Consider the following 19,823-nt stretch of genomic DNA (forward strand, 5'->3'; position numbering starts at 1 on the left):
CATTTGCAAATATTATCTCCCATTCTGTAGGGGTTTTTTTTTTTTTTTTACATTTTTTTGTGATTTCTTTTGTTGTACAAATGCTTTTAACTTTAATTAGATCTCATTTGCTTATGTTTGTTTTTATTTCCATTACTCTAGGACATGAATTGAAAAAAATGTTTCTTTGATTTATGTCAAAGTGTGTTCTGCCTATGTTTTCCTCCAGGAGTTTTATAGCACCTGGTCTTACATTTAGGTCTTTAATCTATTTTGAGTTTAGTTTTGTATTTGATAGTAGAGAATGTTCTAACTTCATTTTTTTAACACGTAGAGTTTTCCCAGCATCACTTACTTTTCTCCATTGTATAGTTTTGCCTCCTTTGTCAAAGACTAATTGAACATAAGTATGTGGGTTCATTCCTGGGCTCTCTATCCTTTTCCATTGATTTATGTGTCCTTTTGCCAGTACCATAATGTTTTGCTTACTGTAGCTTCATAGTACAATCAAGCCAGGGAGCATGATTCCTCCAGCTCCATTCTTTCTCAGGATTGCTTTGGCTATTTGGAGTCTTTTGTGTTTCCATACAAATACTAAAAATTTTTGTTCCACTTCTGTGATAAGCACCATTTGTAATTTGATAGGGATTGCATTGACTCTTTACATTGCCTTGGATAATATGATCATTTTAACAATATTAAATCTTCCAATCCAAGAGCATGGTGTATCTTTCCATCTGTTTGTGTCATCTTCAGTTTCTTTCATCATTGTCACAGGTTTCAGAGTATAGGCATTTTGCTTCCCTAAATAGGTTTATTCCGAGGTATTTAATTCTTTTTGATGTGATGGTAAGTGGGACTATTTCCTTTATTTCTTTTTCTGGTATTTTATTGTTAGTGTGTAGAATGCAATGATACTTTTAATAGAAAAAGTATTTTTTCAGATACTTTCTCCTCATCTGTGACTTGCCATTTAATTTTCTTAATGGTATTTTCTGACAAGCAGAAGTTTTTAATTTTGGTAAAATTCAATTACAAAATATTTTTCTTTTGTGACTAATATTTTTTGTGTCCTATCAATGCAACTTTTGCCTTACCCAAGGTTACAAAGATTTTGTCATTTTTCTTCTAGAACCTTGAGTTTTAACTTTTTTGTTAAGTTCTGTAATCCATTTTGAATCAAATTTTGTTTATGGTATGAGGAAAATGCCAAAGCTCATTTTTCCATACAGATATTCAGTTATTTTGGCACAGTTTATTGAAAAGATAATTTTTTCTTCATTGACTCATTTTTGTAATTTTCCAAAATTAACTATATGATCATACATAATCTATTTCTAAACTTTTAATTCTATTCCATTTATGTAAATGTCTACATTTATGCCAATATCATACTACCTTGACTACTGTAGATTTGTAGTAAGGCTTGAAATCAGGGAGTGTAAGTCCTCCAAATGCATTCATTTTTTCAGAATTCTACATTTCATATTTCACTATATATAAACTATAGAATGAGTTTGACAATTTCTTTTAAAATGTCTATTGGGATTTTAATTGGGGTAGTGTTAAATCTGTAAATAAATTTAGAAAGAATCAAAACCTTAGCAATATTCAGTCTTCCAATTCATTAACATTTTATGGCTCCCAAATTATGTATATCTTTTTCTACTTCATTCAGCAATCTTTGATCGTTTTCATTGTACAGATATTGTACATACTTGTAAAATATCTCTAAGCACTTTGTTTTTTGATGCTGCTTTAATTGTTCATTGCTACCATCTAGAAACACAGTTGATTTTGGTATACTGCTCTTGTGTCATGTGATGGTGTTATAGTCACTTACTAGTTAGGCAGTGGGGTTTTTTGTAATGTCCTTAGTAATTACTATGTACATCATGATGCTATCCAAAAAAAATAAAAAGTTTTATGTGTTTCTTTCTCAGATACCTATATATCTTTATGTATGTGTGTGTGTGTGTGTGTGTGTGTGTGTGTGTATAAAATCTTCTTTCTTATTTTATTGCACAGGCTACAACACAATGGAGAATATCATGTGAGCAGACACTCTTACCCTTATTCCCAGTCATTGAGCAGGAAACTAATCTTTCCCAGCAAGTGTGATGTCAGCTTAATGTTTCCTTCTGTTGCTGTAGTATATACATTTGGCTGAGAGCTTTCAGAATTAATAGAAGATGCATTTTGTAAAAATATTTTTACATCTATTGTCATGATCATATTCTTTTCTCCATTACATGGACAATAACTGACTGAGAATGTTACTCTTACAATCCAGGGATAATACTACTTGATCATTATGTGTTATTTGTTTTTTATATTACTTGATTTGAGTTTCTATTTGGTTAAGGATTTTTTTGTATCTAGTTTAATGAGGGATTTTGGTGTCTAGCTTTTTCTTTTCTTTTTCTTGTAATGCTTTTGTCAGGATATGGTATCAGGATAATGCTGGACACATACTTTGGAAGGTATTGTATCCTCTTCTGTTTTCTAAAAGAATTTGTGTAGGTTTGGTATTATTTCTTCCTTAAAAATTCAATAGAATTTTCCTCTGCAGCCATCTGAGCCTGGGGTTTTCTTTTAGGAGAGCTTTTCAGAAGTAAATTTAACTTCTTTAATAAATATAGAAGTATATCTGTTGTCTGTTTCTCTGAGTTGTAATTTATGCCTTTCAAGGAATTTATTCATTTATGTAGTCAAATGTACTGGGATAAAGCTATACATCATGCTCCCTTATTCTTTTAATGATTGTCAGATCAATAATATTTCATTCTTGATATTGGTAATTTGTCTTTTTTTCCCTGATCCATCTACTAGATGTTTATCAGTTTTATAGAAATTTTCAAAGAATCAGCTTTGAATTTTGTTGATCTCTGTTGCATCGGTTTTCTCTTTTTCTTAGGTTTGTTCTCACCTTAATTATTTACTTTAACTTATCTAGGTTTTATTCTTTTTTTTAGCTTCTTATAGTGGAAGCTTAGATTATTAATAATGTGGAGGAGGACACAATGAATAAAAGTCTTAAAAGATATAAATTGCTCTCTAAATAGTACTTTAAAGCCATAACCCACAAAATTTGAAATATAATTGTTTTCTTTATATTTAGTCCCAAATATTTTCTGATTTTCCTAGTGATTTTTTTTGACCTAAAGACAATTTAGAAATATGTTGATTATTTTTTTAAGTATTTGTGGAATTTCTAGTTATCCTTCACTAATTTTTTTGCTTCTATCATAATCAGACTATATTATGTATGACTCAATTTCTTAACTAATTTACTTGTTTTATGACCCTGAGTGGTAGACAGAAATCCATCCCCCAAAATGTCCACATCCCAATCTCCAAAACCTGTGAATCCTCAGAACCTTACATGACAGAAGGGATTTACAGAGGTGGCTAAATTAAAAATCTTGAGATGGGGAAATTCTGGATTACCTACGTGAACTTATAAATATATGTAGAATTTTGGCAGGTATTTCCTAATCTTGTCAATAAAGAATTACACTATTTTGCATTGTTACCAGCAATATATGTGATTGTATCTATCCCTGCAGCCCTGCCAATAGATTTTGTCAAATTTTTGGATTTTGCCAGTATAGGTAAGTCAAAATGTATGCCTCAATAGTTTTAATTTACATTTTCCTTATTATAGTCAAGTTAAGTCTGTTTAAAAATGTTAAGAGTTATTTGCATTTATTATTTGGTTAACTGCTTGTATATCTACCATGTTTTTGTTTTTATATTTTCTTAACCTAGAAGCTCTTTTGCTTTGTGATAATAACCGTTTGTTGTGATTAAAAACTACAAGCATTTTTTTTCTCCACATTTATCATTTACCTCTGCTTTACTTGTGTTTTTTGCCAGACAAATGTTTAAATTACTTTTCACCCAGTGTTCTGAGTACACATCCTAACACTATATCCATTTTATTGTTGGTAAACAGATTAAAGTTTTTATTTTGTAACCATTTTATGCATATTGTAGGATAAAGTAAATGTGCTAATTAGAAACCAAGAATTTCAGTGTAAAAAAATATAAATTAAAAAATCAAAGAAATTAGGAAAAGCACTGTAATGTTAAATTTGAATTTGAAATAATACAATACTTACTTATATTTATATTTACATATATCCTAGATTTATCCACTGAAATGTTCTGAAAGTAATAACACTTCAGAAAAAAATGAATACCCCCTTACACACTGATCTTGGTTTCTTACTACCAATTCCCAATAAAAAAAATCAGAGATCCTTGAGGAAATGGTTGAATTTAGAGTTTGAGCATAGAAAATACAAGGTGAAGCTGTAACATCTTATTATGCCATAAAGCAAAAATTTAATTAAAACTGGAGTTATGTCAAAGGGACACAAAGCGTTTTTAAGGGACTTAGAGTGCCAGTTTTGAGACTTGAGTATCGGGATTTGTGTATTGAAAGGGGTAATGTAATTGTTTGCATATAAAAGATTTGGCTATCAAAAGGTATAGTGAATTATTTGTTAAACATTGAGTAAATTAAAGTCTCTCATTTTGAGAATCCTAAGTGTTAAGAGGGAGAGAGAAATTCAAGGTGACTAATACATGGAATAATCTTAGAATTTATTGTTTAATCTGTTAAATGTTTGAGAATGAACAGAACAGGAGCACAGCAGTATTATGTAGGACATAGCCAGGACTGTACTGGATAAACTGGAATATAGAGTCACTTACTATTACACCAATTCTTTACTCTGACAGCTCGTTATTAAAAGGAAGGTGGTGAGCAATTTTTGGAAGGAAAAATAATTTTTTCACAAAAAAGCATCAGTTAATAAACATAGAATAATAGTATTACAAAAATCACAGTTCCAACGCCCTTATAAAATAAGTAATTCAGGCACAGTTCCTTTGTAAAAGCTAAAATCATTAGGTAATATGTTTCTGTAATATAAGATACATAAATGTTGCTAAAGAAAAGTATAACCTTATAATGGAGAGAGGTCTGTTGGTCATCAAATCAACTGGATGATCAAACTTAGCATCACTAATACTGGGATAAGCTGACATTGTGTGCCTCTTGATATGATGCAAAGCAAGCACACAGCATTACCTATGAAATAGTGTTTCCAAAATGTTTACTGTAAATCTAGTCTTGAGGCCAACTTTCCTCTAGAAATAGAAAGAAAAGGTGAAAGAAGGAAATAATCACATACATTCAAAATGTTGTATAAACTGTGAGAAAATTAGTCTTTTTTAAGAGTCAATGTAATTAACTAAATACATAAATAAATTAAAAGGTAGGATACTATCCTAGATTTTAAAATACTAGAGACAAAGCAAGCAAATGCAATTACAAGTATTACCTATTGCTGAATCTTGGTGATAGTGTATTCATTTCTGTTCATTTTTTCTGCATGTTTCAATTTTTTTATTATGAAAAATTTATAAGAAAAACAATTCAGTTTTTGACACTATTGCCTTGATTGGAAATTGATCAGTTAAATCAAATGTCTAAAATAACAGTATATAAACTTCAGATATTGAATTTTCTTCTTTATGAACATTAGTTAATAGGACATACCATTTTAAGTGATTTGCTTCATTAATTTACCTTATACTTACAGAAGATACAGAAATGATCTCACCTGAAAAAAAGTAAAATATTCATTATATCAACAGGAACTTCTGCTTGATTTATTTTGCAGAGATGATGGCAAGGTGGTAATTTTGGCAACATAAAAAGGAGCAAGAGTCCAGATAAGCAAATTGTCAAGTCTTTTATTTGGTTTTAATTGTGTATGTCACCCAGAGTTTAAGCCAGCTAGTATACTAAACTCAGAGCAAAAAATATTAGGCATCAATTCTGTTTGCCTTTGCAATTCAGTATTTTGTTTCCTTAATTAAGCTTGACTTGCAGCTAATAAGAATGTCTACAATATTTGCCCACTATTTACTGCCAAAATTAAATAGGATGATTTTTAAAGCAAGCTCTCTGACACAACTTCCTGGTAAGTAAGTTTCATTATAATTCTTTCTTAAAGTTTGCTATTTGTAATTTTCCTCAAAATTTTCAGGGCAAATAGATACCAAGATATCTAAAAACAAATTCGGATTTCTTCTTTCATTATTAGCAATTTAAATATTAATTTCATTTAGACTGTAACATGAAACTGTCTTAGTATTAAGTGTCTTAGACTGGGAACTACTTTAAAGCAGGAATAAACAGAAATAGGACTAGTGCTTGGCAGAGCACCATAAAACAAAGATGATTAAAAAGTTTTATACTCATGGTTATTATCCAATAGTGAGGTTAATTTTATCATGGATATGGGCTTTCATGATTTAATAGGGCTAGGAGCTTTGCAAGCTGTATTTTCAGTTGGCCCATCTCTGAGCATGCATGAGTAGTGATTTGAGAGGTGAAGCAGAACACAGATCAACAGAATAAAGAACCTCTAAAATACCTTACTTATTTTCAATGGTTCAGCAACTGGTATCTTCATAAACCAAAGGTTGAAATTTTTTATTTATAAAAAATAGGTAGCAGGCCATATTTGACTTGCAAGCTATCTTTTGCCAACCTCTATTGTAGATGATCATATCATTCAAGTAGATGGCAGCACCTGATGTAGAATTGGGTTCCTGAAAAAACAGAACTGAAGTTAAATTATTTTCAGAGGATAAGAAATTACTTACGGTTTCTGGCTTTTGTCTTCTTTATAAATGAATTCTTATTGGCTATTAAAATGAATTCTTATCAGCTATTAGTAGGAAGGTGCAAAATATCAAAAATAGAAGGCTGTATAGTATAAGACAAAAGAGTCAACACATATAAATGATTTGTACATTTGCATTCTTTTTGTCACATGCAACTATCATACAAAGTTAACATTTTCTTCAAAAGAGGAAAATAACACATTCTTGAGTTTTTGGCTCAAACCTTGTTGGACAAAGGTCAAACCCTGAACAGAAGTTACTTGTATATTAGGGCTGTATGTAGAAACAGGGCAGAAATATGAAATGAATAGGATACTCATTCCTAATGCGCGCAGTACTGAAACATTTTGGTGCATTGTGAAGATTCTTAAGTTCAGCAGTGGTCTTCCTGCCTAATGGCTGCATTCTGACACAAACATTCCATGAGGACTGACCAGTACTCATGGAATACCCAGCTCAAAGCCTGGCCCACAGTTCTTTTGTTAAAAAAGGAAAAAAAAAAAGATTTTTAAGGGACTTCTCTCTCTGAAACTGTCTCAGTATTGTGTGTTTATGTGTGCACTGGTTAGGACTATGGATTCTGGAGTCAGGCTCTCTCCAGTTGTGTGCCATTGGGACAACAGTTTAACCTCTCTGTATCTTCCTCATCTATAAATAGGGATAAAAATACTGACTTCTGAAGATTATCTTGAGGAATAAATGAGTAAATGTGTATAAACACTTAGAAACACTGGCATATAGTTAGGGAAATAGGAATGTTAAATGAATTTAAACCAAATAGTTTTCAGCCTATATTCTGAAGTTGAAGTTCTTTCATGGCCCTGTAAGTAAAGAGAATGAGGGAACCATGAGACTAATACCTATATGTTTTCTATTCAGAATAGACTGTGGTAGATATTACTGTTGCTCACAGAAGAATTGTATACTTTTCTTCTCCCTTGAACTTATCCATAGACATGACTCTTTTGGTCAATGATACGTAAGCAGAAGTGAAAAGTGTGAGAGTGTGTCTCTCCAATGTCTTTTGCAATATTCATGGTGATAAGTATTCAACAAATTCTAGGAAAATCATAACACAAACCCTTGGTGTTACAATAGAAATGTGAGTTTTTAATATTAATTATGTTAGGAATTCTATGTATTAAATAAATAAGTGGTTCCCTAAGAGCATGAAACTACTTGATTCTCCTATTTGGTGGTCACTCAGATACAAAGAAAATTTGAAATTTCTTATCTCCAGTTACCAGTTTTCACCCTACCTCACTGAATACAGAGGTCCATAGGTTGTTTCATCTGTCCCATCTTGACTTTCTTTTCTGTCTTCCTTTAATATTGCACTGATTCACAGGTAGCCTTTTTGCAAAAAATAACCAAATCATCAGTTGGAGAAGCAAGATAGATTTTACTTTTTTAAACAAAAATAAGAACCCCCCAAAAGTTGTGTATAGATATCTGTCTGTCTCTTATAACCATAACATGATTTATAGGTTCTATGGATATTTAGAGGAGTTAATATTCTGAGTACATCTGAAATAAATAAAACATGCTTACCACAGGGCACAGTTTATCTATTTATCTATTTTCACACGTTCAACAACCCTACTCTGAGAACACAGTTTACAAATACGGACACTCAGACTCATGGAAATGGCATTCATTGAGCCCCTAATAGATGTATGCATGGGTACAGGTGTTTTACATGTTCTTTCATTTAATCCTACACATTTTCAGTGATAGTGCTACCATATTTTCTGATGATGAAACTAAAGCTCAGAGAAGTTGGCCCAAAATCTAGAGTCCTGAATTTGACCCACTTTGGCTGCTCCATATCTCTGTTCCTTCTGCTTTACTGCACTCCACTAATAATGGATTTTTACTTTAAAGCACATTGTATTTCTTCTCCTCCCTCATCAGAGGAAGTTACTTTAGGGCAACTTATTTTGCAGCAATAGATAGCTAATACAAATGTTAACCAAGTGAAATGCTGGAGAACTGGAACCTTTTCATTTCTGCTTCCACAGTTGATTTTTAAAATATTTGTTGAGGTTTTACATGTCAAGCCTTAGATACTGTCCTTGTCCTAAAAACAGCTTTTCATCTAATGGAGGAGGGATGGGAAGAAAAAATTTTAAGTTGGACTTTTTGAAATTAAACCAGAAGTAGAATAGCTTCAATGGGCCGAGTGGCAGGACCGCGAGCTCTCCTCGCGACCACAGCGAAACCACAACTGACTGCGAGACAACCATTGAGAAAAGTGAGTGGAACTTAGCAAAGAAGATCGTCTGCAACTGGAAATATAGAGAGGGAACCACAGCAGGACGGTAGGAGGGGCGTGCTCACGATATAATTAGGCCCCATACCCACCGGGTGGGAAACCCACAAGCTGAAGAGAATAGTTAAGTCACAGAGGCCTCCCACAGGAGTGAGAGTTCTGATCCCCACATCAACCTCCCCAGCCCCAGCAATGGGAAGAGAAGGAGACCTCAGGACATCTGGTTTTGAAGGACAGTGGGGCTTAACTCCAGCAGCCCCAAAGGACTAGGGGAAACGGAGACTTCACTCTCTTGGGAAGCATGCATAGAATCTTGAGTGCACCAGGTCCAAAGGCAGAGGCAGTGATTTCATAGGAACCTGGGCTAGCACTACCTGCTGGTTTTGGAGGGTATCCTGGGGACGTAGGGGATGGCTGTGGCTCAACCAGGGGATATAAAAACTGGTGCCTAACATTCTGGGAGTGTTCATCTCCATGAGCTTTCCTGGAGGCTGACATCTTGATTGGATCATTAGCACCAAGACCTAGCCCCACCCAATAGCCTGTAGGGAAGCCTCAGGCCAAACAACACACAGGGTGGGAACACAGCCACACCCATCAGCAGAATTCCTGAGCCACAAAGGCCTCTAGACACAGACTACCCACCAGAGGTCCAGAACCAAGCTTCACCCAACTGTGGGCAGGCACTGGCTCCTCCTGCCAGGGAATCTGCATAAGCCTCTAGTCCTGCCTCATCCAGCAGGGGGCAGATACTAGAAATAAAACAATCCCAAAGCCTGTGGGAGGAATCCACAAACACAAGCCAGACTCTACACTGGGACAGGCTGGACCTTGTCCCTTGGGTAATACGAGAGTGTACTGCTGGAATGCATAGGACATCTCCCACAGAGGGCCACTTCTCCAAGGTCGAGAAATGTAACCACTTACCTAAAAATAAAAATAGAAAGATAGATGATATGAGGTGGCAAAGGAATATCTTCCAGGCCAAGGCATAAGATAAAATCCCAGAAGAAATAACTGATGAGGAGATAGGCAGTTTATCTGAAAAAGTTTAAAGTAATGAAGGCAAAGATGTTCAGAGAACTCCAGAGGAGTATAGATGCAGAGAGCAAAGTTTTTAGGAAAGAGTTGGAAAATATAAAGGGTACCCAAACAGAGTTAAAGAATAAAATCACTGAAATGAATAACACACTAGAAGGAAACAAGAATAGACTAAATAAGGCAGAAGAATGGATCAATGAGCTAAAAGACAGATTAGTGGAAATCACTACTGCAGAACACACAACAAAAAGAAGGAAAAGAAATGAGGATAGTTTAAGAGGACTCTGGGACAACATGAAGCACACTAACATTTGCATTATAGGGGTCCCAGAAAGAGAAGAGAGAAAGGACCTGAGAAAATTTTTGGAGCAATAATCACTGAAAACTTCCCCAAATTGAGAAAGGAAACAGTTACCCAAGTCCAGGAAGTGCAGAGAGTTCTACACAGGATCAATCCAGAGAGGAACACACCAAGGCACATAGTAATCAAATTCACAAAAATTAAGGATAAGGAGAAAATATTAAAATTAGCAAGAAAAAAGCAACAAATAACATAGAAGGGAACTCCCATAAGGTTATCAGATGATTTTTTTCAGCATAAACTCTACAGGCCAGAAGGGAGTGACAAGACATATTTAAAGTGATGAAAGGGAAAAACCTACAACCAGAAAACTCTATCCAGCAAGGCTCTCGTTCAGATTTGATGGAGAAATCCAAAGCTTCACAGATAAACAAAAGCTAAAAGAATTCAGCACCACCAAGCCAGGTTTACAACAAATATTAAAGGAACTTCTCTAGTCATCAAACCATAAGAAAAGAGAACAAAAAGAAGAAAGGTGGGTAGGGGGAAGACTTACAAAAGATTGCTTTGGTAATTTGGGGTCTTTTATGATTCCATATAAATTACAGAATTGTTTGTTCTAGTCCTGTGAAGAATGCCATGAGTACTTTGAGAGGAGTTGCATTGGATCTGTAGATTGCTTTGGGTAGTATGGCCATTTTTACAACCTTGATACTTCTAATCCAAGAGCACCCACCTTTCCATTTCTTTGTATCATCTTCAATTTCCTTCATCAGTGTTTTACGGTTTTCAGATTGTAGGTAACCTCCTTGGTTAAGTTTATTTCTAGGTATTTTGTTCTTTTTAATGCAATGGAAATGTTTATGCCAGTTATAAAATTCTAGTTTTTGAAGTGGAAAAAAAAGTGAATGAAGGCTGCAAATGGCAAAATATCCTTCTTACTTATGGGTGAGTTGTATTCCATTACATATATATGCTGCATCTTCTTTATCCATTCATCTGTTGACGTGCACTTAGGATGCTTCCATCTCTTAGCAATTATAAATAATGTTGCTGTTAATAGAGAGGTGTATGTCTGTTTTTGAATTAATTCTTATTTTGTGGTTGGCTTTATTCCTTTGGTAATTAAGTTTAAAAAGCTAAAGCTCTAAATGTTCTTAGAAACGATGAATAGTACATATACATAAATTAAAAAAAATATGTGGAGTATATTGTATATATGTATTTACATGCAGTACATTGTATTGTATGACCAATAATGAGATTGAATCAATAATTTAAAAACTCCCAACTAACAAAAGTCCAGGATCGGTTGGCTTCACAGGTGAATTCTAACAAACATTTAGAGAAGAGTCAACACCCTTCTGAAACTTTCCCCCAAAACTTCAGAGGAACACTTGTGAACTCATTCTGGGAGGCCAGCATCACCCTGATACCAAAACCAGACAAATATATCACAAAAATAGACACTTAAAGGCCAATATCACTGATCAACAGAGATGCAGAAATTCTCAACAAAGTATTAGCAAACTGAATCCAACAATACATTGAAAGGATCATACACCATGATCAAGTGGGACTTATCCCAGGGTTGCAAGGATTCTTCAGTATCCACAAATCAATGTGATACACCGCATTACCAAATTGGAGAATAAAATCCGTATGATCATCTCAGTAGAGGCAGAAAAAGCTTTTGATAAACTTCAACATCCATTTATGATAAAAACTCTCCAGAAAGCATGGCATAGAGGGAAAATACCTCAACATAAGAAAGGCCATATGTAACAAACCACAAACCCACAGCTAACATCATACTCAACTGTGAAAAGCTGAAAGAATTCCCTCTGAGATCAGGAAAAAGATACAAAGATGCCCACTCTCATTTTTAGTCAGCATTGTTTTAGAAGTCAGACACAAATCAGAGAAGAGAAAGAAATGAAAGGCATCCAAGTTGGAAAGGAAGAAGTAAAACTGTCATTGTTTGCAGATGACATGATACTATACATAGAAAACCCTAAAGATGCTACCAGAAAACTACTAGAGCTCATCCAATGAATTTGGTAAAACAGTAGGATACGAAATTAATATACAGAAACCTATTGCATTCCTATACACTAACAATAAACTATCAGAAAGGGAAATTGAGGAAACAATCCCTTTTGCCATTGCATCAAAAAGTATAAAATACCTAGGAATAAACCTATGTAAGGAGGTAAAAATCAGTACTCAGAAAACTGTAAGACACTGATCAAAGAAACTGAAGATGACAAAAACAGATGGAAAGATATACCATGTTCTAGCATTGGAAGAATAAATACTGTTAATATGACCATACTTCCCGAGGAAGTCTACAGATTCAGTGCAGTCTCTATCAAAATACCAATGGCTTTTTCCCACAGAACTAGAATAATTTTAAAATTGAAAACACAAATATGGAACATAAATATGGAAACACAAAAGACCCCAAATAGCCAAAACAATCTTGAGAAAGAAGAATAGAGCAGGAGGAATCTTGCTTCCTGATTAACACTTAACCAAACTACAGACACCAAAACATTTTGGTATTGGGAAAAAACAGACACACAGATCAATGGAACAGAGTAGAGAGTCCAGAAATAAACCCATACACTTTTGGTTGATTAATCTATGATAAAGGAGGCAAGAATATACAATGGATTAAAGACAGTCTCTTCAGTAAATGGTGCTGGGAAAACTGGACAGCTACATGTCCAAAAGACTGAAATTAGAACATTCTCTAACACCATATAGAAAAATAAACTCAAAAAGGATGAAAGACCTAAATGTAAGACCAGGTAATATAAAGCTCCTAGAGGAAAACATAGGCAGAACACTCTTTGACATAAATAGCAGCAGTAATTTTTGAATCCCATTCCTAAAGTAAAGGAAATAAAAGCAAAAATAAACAAATGGGACCCAATTAAACTTAAAAGCTTTTGCACAGCAAATGAACCATCTACAAAACAGAAAGATATCCTCCTGAATGGGAGAAAATACTGCAAATGACATGATCCAAAAGCAGTTAATATCCAGCATATAAAAACAGCTCATACAACTCAACATCAAAAAACAAACAACCTGATTTTAAAATGGGCAGAAGGAATAAATAGACATTTTTCCAAAAGAGGAAATTCAGTTGGCCAACAGGCACATAAAGAGATGCTCAAGATCACTAATCATCAGGGATATACAAATGAAAACCACAATGAAATATCACTTCACACCTGTCAGAAAGGCTATCATCAAAAAGAACACAAATAACAAATGTTGAGGATGTGGAGAAAAGGGAACCCTTGTACATTGTTAGTGGGAATGTAAACTGGTGCAGCTACTGTGGAATACTGTATGAAAGTTTCTCAAAATTAAAAACAGAACTACCATATGACCCAGCAACTTCACCCCTGGTTATATATCTGAAAAAAAACCCCACTAATTTGAAAAGATACATGCACCCCAGTGTTCACAATGGCATTATTTACAGTTGCCAAGATAATGGAAGCAACCTAAGTGTCCATCAGCAAATGAACGGATAAAGAAGATGTGGTATATACAATGGAATACTACTCAATCATAAAAAATGAAGTTTTGCCATTTGCAGCAACATTGGTGGACTTCGAGGACATTATGCTAAGCAAAATAAGTCACACAGAGAAAGATAAATATTGTTTGATATCACTTATAGGTGGAATATTAAAAATAGAACAAACTAGTGAATAAAACAAAAAAGAAGCCGATATACAGAAACAGAGAACAAACCAGTGGTTACCAGTAGGTGAGTGAAGGGGGGAAGGGCAACATAAGAGTAGGCAGAAAACAGGGTTATTATGGGATTATATAACATCATGTATGTGAATCTTGTGAAAATTGCAAAGCACGATTGAATTTACAGAATCTTTTATTCAATAAAAAAAATTTTAAAAGATATACAATTACTAAGGATGTAATCTATTACATGATTAATATTATTAACTATGTGGTCTGTTACATGTCAAAGTTCTTAAAAGAGTAAATCCTAAGAATTCTCATAAAAAAAGAAGTTATTTATTTCTTCCTCTTCTGCTAAGACTCCATTCACTATGCAGATAAATCACTAATATTGAGGACATTATTTTATGTCTAAATATTTATTGAAGGTTTACTATGTACAATATCTTACTCAGTTAGTGTTCGTTAAACTGAAAAAATTAAAGCAGACACAAATAAATGGTTAGATAGATCATCTTCATGGATTGGAGATGGAAGACTAAGTATCTTTAAGATGTTAGTTCCCCCCAGGCTGAGCTAAAGATTTAAAATAATAATCTCATTCAAAAATCCCAGCTAGAATTTGTTTTAGATATTGTCAATAAAATTCTAAAATGTATATGAAAATTCAAGCACCCTAGAACAACCAAAGCAATTTTCACAAAGGAATAAAATTGAGCAAACTATACATACTTGATTCAAAACTTACGATAATGCCACAGAAATTGAGTCAATGTGGTATTGACTTAAGAATAGACAAATAGATAAAAATAACAATCTGTAGTGTAGAAATTGACTCATCTCTATATAGTCGATTAAACTTTTACAAAACATCACAGAAATTGAATAGGGAAAAGAAAGTCTTTTAAGCAAATTGTTCTGGGAAACCTGGGTATCCATAAGGAAAAAAAAAATCAACCACTATCTCTATGTCATATCACATACAAAATAATTTCAGCATAAAACTAGAATCATAAAGCTTCTGGAATTAACACAGAATAACATCACCATGAGTTGGAGACAGCAAAGATTTCTTACATAGGTCACAGAAAACAACCATAGGAAGAAAATCTTGTGAAATTGAACTTTATCAAAATTAAAAGCTTCTTCCCATTGAAAACTACCTTTAAGAAAATCAGTCAAGTCATAGAGGGGTAGGAGGAAAGTAGTCAAAATACAAGTATCTGGCCCGATGCTCCACTCCCAGCATCCTATGCAATCACAGCTCACACAGGGACTCCCCTTGAGCTCATGGCTATACTGGATTGGTTAGGGGGAGGGGGTTGTTTCTGGGGCCCACAGGGCTGAAATAATCAAAGAGACAGTTCTTGACAGGCTACCACACCCACGGTACTGTACTGAAACACTCCCAATCTTCCTATGAAAAAGGACTACTTATTTGTCCTGGAGCTTCAGACTGAGGGGCAGGTTTCAAGCTTGCCACCTATTTAGGGGCTAAGGACGTGCTCTCAGGGAACACAGGCTGGGAGATACCATCTTTGCCCTCTTACCTGGACCTGCTACAGCTTGCTGGTATCTCACAGAAAGGACTGAATGTACCTGCCTGGAGCCCCCAGATTTGCAACTGTTACTAAGGGAACACCTCAGGTCACTTGGTCTGGAGGCCAGCAAGGCCTACAGTTGCAGTCCCACAGGTATATAGATATATAAATATATGTAATACATATTTATATATCTCCCATATATATATCACATATCACATATCACATGTGATATAGCTTCCAACTAGCTAAAACTAGGTGCTTACTGAGATCCTTCCCTCTGGAACACCTACTACACCCTCAACAACTGGGATCTATCTATAAAAAAATCAGGCTGCTTAGACAATCACAAAGGTTCCAGAGACAACCAAGAGCTAGGGCAAGGTTGAACAGTAAGGTTTATGTCTTACACAAGGTCACACCTTCAAGACTGGGAGAGATAGCTCTTTGACCTAGTACATAGAAACCAATACAGAGAATCAAGCAAAATGAAGAGACAGAGGAATGTGTTTTAAACAAAAAAAGATAAAACCCCTAGGAAAAACCTTAATGAAGTGGAGATAACTAATTTATCTGATAAAGAGTTCAAAGTAACGATCATCAAATGCTCACTAAAATCAAGAGAAGAACTGATGAACACAACAAGAACTTCAACAAAGAGACAGAAAATATAAAAGAGTACCAAACCAAAGTCACAAAGCTGAAGAATACAATGACTGAACTGAAAAATACACTAGAGGGGTTCAAAAGCAGACTAGATGAAGCAGGAGAAAGAATCCATGATCTGAAAGAACACTGGAACTCACCCAAACAGAGCAGCAAGAAGAAAAAAGAATTTTTAAAAAATGAAGATAGCTCAGGGGATCTATGCAACAACATCAAGCAGGATATCATTCATATTACAGGGGTCCTAGAAGAAGAGAGATGGAAGAGGATAGAAAACTTATTTGAAGAAACAATGACTCAACATTCCTTGTAGGTCCTCTATCTCAGTGGACAGAATTTGATAATATATTTATGTGTACAAACTCACATACACAGAAGTATCTACAACTGTTTCTCTATCCAGCTGTATATACACTAAGCTAAACATGAGTTCATATTGATGTTTCCAACTCTAATTAAGAACCACAGAGTTCATTCTAATCTCCCTCTCTTATCTGTAACTTCCCTCTCCAGTAGTGAGAAACCTGACTCCCAATACCCACCAACCACTTCTTTTTCAAGTCTATATACATATAAAGCAGTTTCAGAACTGTCAACCAGTATCCCATTACCAACTTGAGTATAGTGTTTATGTATCTTTCATCTTTATCCTTAGTTTCTAGTAAACCACAATTTTCCAGACTTAGCATGCCTCTCACCTCCCACCTCCATGTTCAGTGCAGTTATGTCATTTATTTGTAAGAAGGTTAGGTTATCACAGTCTGGATTCTGTTCTGGAATTGATTTTTTTTTTCACTTTGCATACATCAGTGTTCACTCTTTGTGATTAACAGTTCTGTAAGTTTTGACAAATGTATTCACCACACCAGTACCATTCAAAATAGTTCTTTCCCTTGAAAAGTTCCTCTGTGCATCTCCTTTATAGTCAACCACTTTTCCAGCCAACAATCCCTGTCAACCACTGATTTGTTTTACATCCTTATAGTTTTCCCTTTTCCAGAATGTCACGTGAATGGATCATAAAATATAAACTTTTTTGGATCTGGCTCCTTTCACTTATAATATGTATCTAAGATTCATCCACATTGTCCTGTGAATCAATAACTTGTAACTTTTTGTTATTGAGTAATATTCCAATGCACTGATGTACCAGTCATCCAGTCCCCTGCTGAGGACATCTAGGTTGCTTCCAAGTTCTAAAGTTTTAGTTTTAACGATGAATAAAGCTGCTATAAACATTTATGTGCAAATTTATACATGAACATGAGTTTTCCATTTTTTGTGTGAGTTAATGGTTTCTATGTTAAGTCTAACTTTGTAAGAAACTGTAAGACTGCCTTTCAAAGTGGCTATACCATTTTGCAATCTTACCAGCAATGAATGAAAATTTCTGTTCTACATCTTTGCCAGCATTTGCTATCATCAATAATACTAGATTTTAGCCATTCTAAAAGTGTATTGTGGTATCTCATTGTGGTTTTAATATGCATTTCCTTAATGACAAGCAATGTTTAGGATCTTTTCGTTTACTTGCCATCTGTATATATTCTTCGGTGAGGCATATGTTCGGATATTTTGTGCTTTTTAATTGAGCTGCTTATTTTCTTATTATTAAATTGAGTTCTTTATTAAAAAAAAATAATGACTGAAAACTACTTCCCTAACTTGGGGAAGGAAACAGACATCCAAACCCAGGAAGCCAAGAGAGACATTATCAAACAAGATGAACACAAAGAGACCCACACCAAGACACATTATAATTAAAATGTCAAAAGTTAAAGTGTATCTCTTTGTGAGAGAATCTTAAAAGTAGCAAGAGAAAAATAACTTGTTACATACAAGGGAAACTCCAATAAGATTACGAACTGATTTCTTAGGAGAAACTTCACAGGCTAGAAGGGAGTAGGATTTAAAGTGCTGAATGGAAAAAACCTTCAAGCAAGAACTCTGTACCCAACAAGGTTAACATTAAGAATTGAAGAAGAAGTAAAGAGCTTTCAATACAAACAAAAACTAAAGGAGTTCATCACCACTCAAACAGTCTTGAAATAAATGTCATAGAGACTTCTTTAAGCTGGAAAGGAAGGGCACTAATTAGTAACAAGAAAACATAGAAATAAAAATCTCATGTGTAAAGGTAAATATATTGTAAAGGAATTAGATCAAGTATTTATAAAGCTAGTATGAAGGTTAAAAGACAAAAGAACTGAAAATAACTAACTACAATAATTAAATAAGGGATACACACAATTAAAAATGTAAAATACGACATCAAAAACACAAAACAGGAGAGGTAGATATACAATGATACACTACTCGGTCATAAAAAGAATGAAATTTTGCCATTTGAAACAATATTGATGGACCTGGAGAATATTATGCTTAGTGAAATTCTCAGAAAGACAAATATTGGTGGATTTTACTGATATGTGGAATATAAAAAATGAAATAAACAAAATGCATAGATGAAGAGAACAGATTGGTGGTTGCCAGAGGTGAAGGAAGTGTTGGGAGAAATGTGAATGGGATCTAGAGTTACAAACTTCTAGTTATAAAATAATTAAGTCATGGGGATATAATGTACAGCATGGTGACTATAGTCAATAATATTGTATTGTAAATTTGAAAGGTGCTAAGAAAGTAAATCTTAAGAGTTCTCATTACGAGAAAACTTTTTTTTATCTTTGTATGACAACAGAGGGTAAACAGACTTATTTTGGTGATCATTTCACAATGCATACAAATTATTATGTTGTACACTTGAAACTAATACAGTGTTTTTTCCCAATTATATTTCAATTAAAAAAATTTTTAAATGTACATAGCAAAAAATATGCAAGCTATCATTTCCTTTGAAAAACTATGATACAAATATTTGGCATATACATGTAATTTATAAAGAACATCTATAATTAAATAAAAAAAGATATGGAATACAATTTCTTAAAATTTGGCAGAAGGATATCCACATCCAGAAGAATGAAACTGAACTCCAATCTTACACCACTCACAAAAATTAACTAGAAATGGATAAAGTACTTACATGTAAAGCCTAAAACAATGAAATTCCTAAGAAAACAGAGGGAACCTCCTTGACATTTGTCTTGGCAATGAAATTTTGAATATGACACCAAAGCACAAGCAATAAAAGGAAAAGTCAAGTGGGACTACACCAAAGTAAAAAGTTCCTCTACAGAAAAAGAAACAATCAACAACATGAAAAGGCAGTCTATAGAAGGGGAGAAAGTATTTGCAAGTCATTTATCTGTTAAGAGGTTAATATCCAGAAAATATAAGGAGCTCATACAAATCAACAGCAAAAAAGCCAAATAATCTCATTAAAAATCAGGCAAAGGACCTGAGCAGACATTTTTCCAAAGAAAACATACAAAGGCCAACAGGTACAAGGGAAGGCACTCAGCATCACTCATTATCAGGGGGATGTAAATCAAACCCACAGTGAGGCATCACCTCACACCTGTTAGAATGCCTGTTATCACAAAGACAAGATCTAACGAGTGCTGAGGAAAATGTGGAGAAAAGGGAACTCTTTTGCAGTATTGGTGGCAAGGTACATTGGTACAACCACTAT

The 19,823-nt window shown here is 34.2% G+C and overlaps 1 long non-coding RNA gene across 2 annotated transcripts in view; it reads right to left on the minus strand.

Moving 5' to 3' along the window:
* Positions 1–4,573: 4,573 nt before the first annotated feature.
* Positions 4,574–19,823, minus strand: part of LOC106729894 — a 124,551-nt gene continuing 109,301 nt past the window's right edge. The window contains exons 3-4 of one of the 2 annotated variants that reach the window (XR_004323958.1): positions 7,947–8,040; positions 4,574–6,612 (exon numbers count right to left, since the gene is read on the minus strand). This is a non-coding gene — a long non-coding RNA (uncharacterized LOC106729894). Of the gene's footprint in view, positions 6,627–7,946; positions 8,041–19,823 lie in introns of both variants that reach the window. The other variant, XR_004323959.1, reaches the window with a different exon arrangement.

This window comes from Camelus ferus, chromosome 11 (assembly GCF_009834535.1).
Source record: "Camelus ferus isolate YT-003-E chromosome 11, BCGSAC_Cfer_1.0, whole genome shotgun sequence".
NCBI classification, from domain to species: domain Eukaryota; kingdom Metazoa; phylum Chordata; class Mammalia; order Artiodactyla; family Camelidae; genus Camelus; species Camelus ferus.